Raw genomic sequence first — 8529 nt, 5'->3', positions numbered from 1 at the left:
TCTATCTTCTGGTATGAAAAGCAACTGACCTTTGTATAACAATCCATATCGGAATTCATACTCGCTTTTCAAACCTATTTTTATACTTTCTAATACCTTCTTGAAGTCTTTGCTGGATGCGTATGACTCCGCATACTCTTGAGGAACAATTGACTGAATTCACATGGCCACCATTAATGCTCGAACTGGAGGCCGAGATAACATATCTGCCAACTTGTTTGTTACTCTTTTCTTGTACCTAATGAGAATGTTGAAACTCATCAAGTAAGACATCCACTTTATGGGTCGGGCTTGTTGTAGCTTCGTCTGTGCGTGTAGATACTCCAATGGTTTGTGATCTGAATGTACCACTACTTCTTTACCCAAGAGATACACTCGCCAATGCTTGATACATTGATATAAGACATAAAATTCTTTTTCATAAGGTGTGTAGTTCTTAATAGCACCTGAGAACAATTCTGAATGGTACTCCACTGGTTTACCATCCTGTAACAACACTACTCCTAATGCATAGTTAGAAGCGTCAGTCTCAACTTCAAAAGTACGATGTAAGTTAGGCAATGACAATACCGGTGCTTCTTAAATCTTCCTCTTTAATAACTGAAAAGCGTCTTCATGGGTTTGCTGTCATTCAAACTTTTCCTTAGCTCCCGTCAAACCATATAATGATCCTGCAATATTCGAAAAATGCCAGATAAACTTACGCAAGTAGGTGAAAGCCCCTAAGAAACTCTTGATTTCAGTTCCAGTACTAGGTCTAGGCCACTTAGTGATCACTTCAACTTTCCTCGGATCAATATTTTGTTGTCTTCTACCAACAATGAATCCGAGATACACTAACTCTTCCTTCCCAAACTCACACTTTTTTTACGTTCAACTTCATCTGGCCTTCATGTAACACTTTAAAAACCTTCTCAACGTGAACAAGATGCTCTTCCCAAGTTCTGCTGTATATATATATATGTAAGGATATCATCCAAATAAACAATCACAAAATCTTCTATAAAAGGTTGTAAAAAATCATTCATCAAACGCATAAACGTCACTGGAGCATTACACAAACCAAAAGGCATCACCAACCATTCGAACAAGCCTTGTTTGGTTTTGAAAGCAGTCTTCCGTGTATCATCTTCTCGAACTCTAATCTGGTGGTATCGGAATTTGAAATCTAACTTTGTAAAGACTCGAGCTTTTTCCAACTGATCCATGATGTCGTCTATCCTAGGTAGAGGGTAACGATTCTTGATATTGATCTTGTTCAATGCTCTATAATCAATACACATACACCAACCTCCATATTTATTTGGAACCAACAACACCGCTGATCCACAAGGTGAGGCACTTGGCACTACCATTCCTAATTCTAGGAGTTCTTGGACTTGTTTCTTGATCTCATTAGATTCCTCTACGGTCGTGTGACAAGGACCTACATTAGGTAGAGAACTCTCTGATAATGTTTTTGATTCTCGTTGTTGTAATAAGGATTCAAACTCTAAGACTTGTGAAGACTAAATTTAAAGGTTTAAATAAAATAATAAATAAAAGAGAGATCTATTGGGACTAGGATTCCACCGAATTCATAACACATGGTTCAATTTATTTATTCTCAACAATTAAAGTTCAATAAATTAATAAAACATTGACTCTTGTTTTGCCAAAGTAGATCCTCAAAACTTTAGTTATAAATCGTAAGCATGGGACATCAAACATCTAAGCAAGCATGATCCATCTAATAAAATGATAACTAATTAATTCGAATCATAAATCAATTTAAAATAAAGTGCAAAAGTCATACAGAAAATAATACAAATTCACCCATGTGTGAAGTTCGGCTTCCTCCGTCGACCCAATGTTGGGGTTTAGCTTCTCATGATGAAAACACACTCAAAAAATATAATTAATAGCTCAAATGGTGTTTACAATGGTGAAAATGAAGAAAAATTAAACGCAACAATTTTGCTCTACCAAAACTCCCCCCTCTTTTCCTCCTGTTTGGTCCTATTAGCACCCTATTTATACACAACAACCCATTACTCAAACATCTTTTCAAAATATTCTTCCATAATTCCACCAGATATTCTCTTTGATGAAAGATATCTCAGGAATAATTTCTTTCTCCATTATCACACATCTTCCTCTATTTGCTAGAATAAAATCCTGGGGATATTATTTATTTTTTTTATTTATAAATAAAACCACATATTTTCTTTCTCCTTTTCAATAAAAACAAACTCATCAATATATTATCTCTTTTAACTTCAAGATATGAAAACTTCTTGTATAATAGGCAACAAGATATCTTTGCCTTAAATCTTTGAGATCTCCCATAAATTATGTGAATCTGTTTCAAATGAAGAAGAAGAGGGTGCCTCTATCCATTTGTTCATTTGTTGGGTGTCTTTAACAAGTTGGGTGACCGTATCTGAAATGATGGGTGCCTTTATCAGTTCCTCTGGCTGCTTTTAACACTTTTTTCGATCTATTTTTCCAAAAGAGCTTATTTCCTTGAAAAGACTTAAAACAAGTTTATTAGTGATAAAATGAGTCCCAGCTAATGTATTTATGGGTGAAAATGCGTCGCACTTTCGTGCTTATCAAATTCCCCCACACTTACATTTTGCTATTCCTCGAGCAAAACAGAAAAATTGACCCGCTACACAGCTGGTCATATAATAAGATAGAGAGAGAGACCCGCTACACAGCTGGTCATAATTTTTTTTTTAAAAGACCCGCTACACAGCTGGCCATAACATGTAAGAAAAAAATGGAAAGACCCGCTACACGGCTGGTCATATAATAAGATAGAGAGAGACCCGCTACACAGCTGGTCATAATGTGCAAGAAAAAAGAAAAGACCTGCTACACAGCTGGTCATAACCCTAACAACTACAACTTTTTTTTTATAGCCGCTCAACAGCTGATCATAAACTACCTACAAACCTTCAATAGACCCGCTTAACAGCTGATCATGATTTGCAATGAAAATCCTGAAACACTAAAGTAAAATGTTAACCACTCCCCCACACTCAAACATTACATTGTCCTCAATGTAATTGAGTCATCCAACGCAAAACTTAAGATGTGAAATTCATAATGGAAAAAGTAAGCAAAATATAAAAATAAATAAGATAAATGTACACCTACTGGAATATACAAAAAGGATCCCCAAAAATTAACAGTCTGAAAATTTGGAAATCAACCCAAAATACAGTATTTACAAACGACAGCTTCACAATTATGCTATGAAAATATGGTGACATTGAAACTGTCAAAAACCAAGATTTACCCCTAAACCAAGTTTTTACTGCACAAGGAAGTGCGTAAAGAACAAAATATGGGGATTCTATTGAGACTGGGGAAATATCAATTGATTCATGCACGATATCAGGAATAGGTAAGTCCTTTGGGTACTTAGATGCAAAGTAATCCAACAATACTTTAGAAGCACACAATTCTAACCCTAAATTAGGCAACTTTTGGAAGTCTAGGGGTCTAAAAACAACCTCTAAGTCGGGGGAATGATCTTGTGAGGTAGATTCATCTATGGAATTAGGCAAATCATCCACAGGGTCATCTATATGTTCTGTTTGGAACAGAGAGTCACTACCAGATTCATCATCAGCATCAAATAATCTTTGACATTCAAGAACTCTCAATCTTTGTTCCAAACTAGGCGGTGTGTGTTTGTAATACTTCTCATATATCTCTAGAAGAGATTCTTCACTTACCTCATGTAGAGTAGAAATCCATACCATTGCCTACGCATATATTCAGCAAGCGTCATCTCAGATGAGGTTTCCTGATAATTTGACTTTCTACGCATATATTTCGCCAGCGTCATCGTAGGTGACGTCTCCTCAGAAGAAGTCATCATTCTCAAAAAAATCCCTGAAAATAAATACAAAAAGAAACGCATAAAAAGGAAGAAAAAAAATCTAAAATGAAATGAAAATACTGTACAAAATAAAAATAAATAAACCTAAAAAATTAATCTAAAAACAAATCTGTGTCGGCGGCACCAAAATGATAATGTTTTTGATTGTCGTTGTTGTAATAAGGATTCAAACTCTAAGACTTGTGAAGACTAAATTTAAAGGTTTAAATAAAATAATAAATAAAAGAGAGATCTATTGGGACTAGGATTCCACCGAATTCATAACACATAGTTCAATTTATTTATTCTCAACAATTAAAGTTCAATAAATTAATAAAACATCGACTCTTGTTTTGCCAAAGTAGATCCTCAAAACATTAGTTATAAATCGTAAGCATGGGACATCAAACATCTAAGCAAGCATGACCCACCTAATAAAATGATAACTAATTAATTTGAATCATAAATCAATTTAAAATAAGTGCAAAAGTATACAGAAAATAATACAAATTCACCCATGTGTGAAGTTCGGCTTCCTCCGTCGACCCAATGTTGGGGTTTAGCTTCTCATGATGAAAACACACTCAAAAAATATAATTAATAGCTCAAATGGTGTTTACAATGGTGAAAATGAAGAAAAATTAAACGCAACAATTTTGCTCTACCAAAACTCCCCCCTCTTTTCCTCCTGTTTGGTCCTATTAGCACCCTATTTATACACAACAACCCATTACTCAAACATCTTTTCAAAATATTCTTCCATAATTCCACCAGATCTTCTCTTTGATGAAAGATATCTCAGGAATAATTTCTTTCTCCATTATCACACATCTTCCTCTATTTGCTAGAATAAAATCCTGGGGATATTATTTTTTTTATTATTTATAAATAAAACCACATATTTTCTTTCTCCTTTTCAATGAAAACAAACTCATCAATATATTATCTCTTTTAACTTCAAGATATGAAAACTTCTTGTATAATAGGCAACAAGATATCTTTGCCTTAAATCTTTGAGATCTCCCATAAATTATGTGAATTTGTTTCAAATGAAGAAGAAGAGGGTGCCTCTATCCATTTGTTCATTTGTTGGGTGTCTTTAACAAGTTGACCCACAAGCAAGCATCTAAGCAAGCATGACCCACCTAATAAAATGATAACTAATTAATTCGAATCATAAATCAATTTAAAATAAGTGCAAAAGTATACAGAAAATAATACAAATTCACCCATGTGTGAAGTTCGGCTTCCTCCGTCGACCCAATGTTGGGGTTTAGCTTCTCATGATGAAAACACACTCAAAAAATATAATTAATAGCTCAAATGGTGTTTACAATGGTGAAAATGAAGAAAAATTAAACGCAACAATTTTGCTCTACCAAAACTCCCCCCTCTTTTCCTCCTGTTTGGTCCTATTAGCACCCTATTTATACAAAACAATCCATTACTCAAACATATTTTCAAAATATTCTTCCATAATTCCACCAGATCTTCTCTTTGATGAAAGATATCTCAGGAATAATTTCTTTCTCCATTATCACACATCTTCCTCTATTTGCTAGAATAAAATCCTGGGGATATTATTTTTTTTATTATTTATAAATAAAACCACATATTTTCTTTCTCCTTTTCAATGAAAACAAACTCATCAATATATTATCTCTTTTAACTTCAAGATATGAAAACTTCTTGTATAATAGGCAACAAGATATCTTTGCCTTAAATCTTTGAGATCTCCCATAAATTATGTGAATTTGTTTCAAATGAAGAAGAAGAGGGTGCCTCTATCCATTTGTTCATTTGTTGGGTGTCTTTAACAAGTTGGGTGACCGTATGTGAAATGATGGGTGCCTTTATCAATCCCCCTGGCTGCTTTTAACACTTTTTTCGATCTATTTTTCCAAAAGAGCTTATTTCCTTGAAAAGACTTAAAACAAGTTTATTAGTGATAAAATGAGTCCCAGCTAATGTATTTATGGGTGAAAATGCGTCGCACTTTCGTGCTTATCACTCTCCTCGGTCAACATGATCTCATGCTCCACACTTCTCTTTGACGGTAACCCCGTGACATCAGAAAATAAATCCTTGTGTTTTAACTTCAACCTTTCTAGGTCGCCTTCTTGTTGATAAGTCAAGGCTACTAAACATACTCTACTCGGATACTCTTCAAGAAAACGGATCACAAGGAGAATGAACTTCACGCTAGCATTCACCAACCGCTTAGCCTGAGTGGCTGTGATCAAGCTTGATCCCTCAAGAGGAGAATCTATAGACCGAATTACAAAACTTTCCCCATCTTTCGTAAAGGTATACTTTTGTTCCCTCATGTGTAGAGTTGCATCTCTATCCCATAGGTAAGGACTACCTAGTACCACCTGAAAAACATCCAAAGGAACTACGTCGCATGTAACTTCGTCAATATATGACTCATCTAGAGAAAATTTGAACGTACATTGTTGTGAAACTTGTAAGCCCCCTTCCTTTTGAAGCCATCCTAAAGGGTATGGTTTTGGATGTTTGAAAGTCTTCAATCCTAACTTTTGCACCAAAGAATTTGAAAGTAAATTCTTATGAATTCACGGTTCAATAACATCATTAACTAGTGAAGTTTTGACTTACATCTTCACTGTGAAGAGTCGCTCCCTAAGATCATCTTTTCTAGGTCTTTTTTTTTTTTGCCCCTGTCATAAGAGAAAGCTTTGAATTGGGTTTCGTTAGTCCGCGGACTTCTTTTGGAGTTTGAGTGACTAGTGCTTCCTTCTTGGCTTCTTTTCTATGCAACCCTTTAGGCTTTAGATGAGGGAGGGTTCTTCACCCAGCATTTTTCGATGACGTGACCTGTTTGCTTGCAATGGGTGCAAGTCAAACTTTCCTTGTCACTAAACTTCCCTTCTTCTTTGCTCCTTTCACCTCCTTTCACAGTGGTACCTCCAGATTTCACCTTAGTATTTCCCTTTGAATCAGATTTCCTAAGCCTTCCCTCAATGGCATTAACTTTTATACTTGCTTTGGAGATAGTATCCACCGAAAACATCTTCAACTCCTTCTGTATATACTCATGGAACCCGGAAATATATTTCATGTAGATAACATAATCTCCCAAGTCTAAGTCCAAAATCATAGCTTGATTCTGAAATTCCGAAGTATATTCTTGTACGTTTTGGTTGTAGGTTTGCTTCAAGTTGTACCACTTGAACCATCTCTCCTCAAGGTAGCCAACTGGATAAAACTGTTTCCTTACAACTGCCTTGAATCTTTTCCACGACAATACTCTTTTACCTAGATTTTGTCTTTGATAAGCTTTCCACCAGGTTAGAGCATGTTTTTGTAGCTTCAATGCCGCGAAAGCAATCTTTTCCTTTGAACCATATTCAAAGAAAGAAAAATACGTCTCTAGACGTTCAATCAAATCATCTAATTTTTCTACATCGACACTCCCATTGTAAAGTGGAATATCAACACGAAAATCAATCTTCAGATTCTTACCATGAGGTTTAGATGATGTAGGACCTTTAGGAAGCTTGCTTTCCTTATTTTATTCATCCTCATCTTCTTCTTCTTCCGACTCGTCTTCTTCCACATCATCTTTTTCCGAAGCTGCGGGTGAAGGTGTATGAGAATGAATACATTCACTCAATTCCTGAAGGGTAACTTGGGTGTATGAGAATGAATACATTCACTCAATTCCTGAAGGGTAACTTGAATTGACTTCATGTCTGTCTGCAGCTTAGCCACCTTTTCTTCCATAGTTTGTGGTTCGCCTTCCTTAAGATCATCATCTGACTTTGTCATCCTTGATCCCCTTGTTTTCTTAACGTCTTCTAGCTTCTCAAGTACCTCACCAAGCTTTATGTAGAGAGATCTGGTGAAAACCATAAACCACAGGGATTTACCCTAAAAAACTAACCTTGCTCATGATGCCAACTTGATACGTATTGATCTCTATATCTTGGTAGCTATTACTATAAAGAAGGAATTCAGAATAATAATAAACGAGAAACTTAGAAAACAGAACGCAAGTAGTAATTCGAAGAAATTATCTTCTCTAGATTATTAACAAGAAAACGATTACAATTCTCTCTTTGTTACGCTCACAATCTTCTTAAACAGTGGATTAACCTTAAACTGTTTGCTAAGCTTGCACAAGTTTGTTCCAAGCTTTCTCTAGATTTTCTGTGCCTATAATTCTGTGTGTCCTTATCTATTAGCCAAAGCCCTCTATTTATAACCTTCATCGTACTCAGCCGACCAAGGACTTCTATTAGGAAACTATTTCCTAAACTAAGAGTATTGCTTGAAACAAACTCTTTCCTAACTAGAAATTCTGCTTAAACAAGGATTCGTTCCTAGAATATGATTCTTCCCTCAACTTAGCTTGAGGTTAACTAAGTTCCCTAAAGGAGTACAGATACACCTGTATTAATTGTAATGTTAGAGATTGCAAGCAAGTGGATCAATTTGAGGGATGTTATCCTGATTATCTTGAAAATATACTAAATTTTATAATTATGTTACTGAAGCGTATTTTGAACTCTCCAGACACCATAATATTCAGGGCAAGCGTATGGAAGCAAAAAATGATATATACTGTCTCAATTTTTCCTCTTTGTTTTGGTTATAGCCACAAGTTAACACGATCCCTCCTGGATAATGCA

Source organism: Papaver somniferum, chromosome 10 (assembly GCF_003573695.1).
Source record: "Papaver somniferum cultivar HN1 chromosome 10, ASM357369v1, whole genome shotgun sequence".
Lineage (NCBI taxonomy): Eukaryota > Viridiplantae > Streptophyta > Magnoliopsida > Ranunculales > Papaveraceae > Papaver > Papaver somniferum.
Note: the sequence above shows the minus strand (reverse complement) of the source record.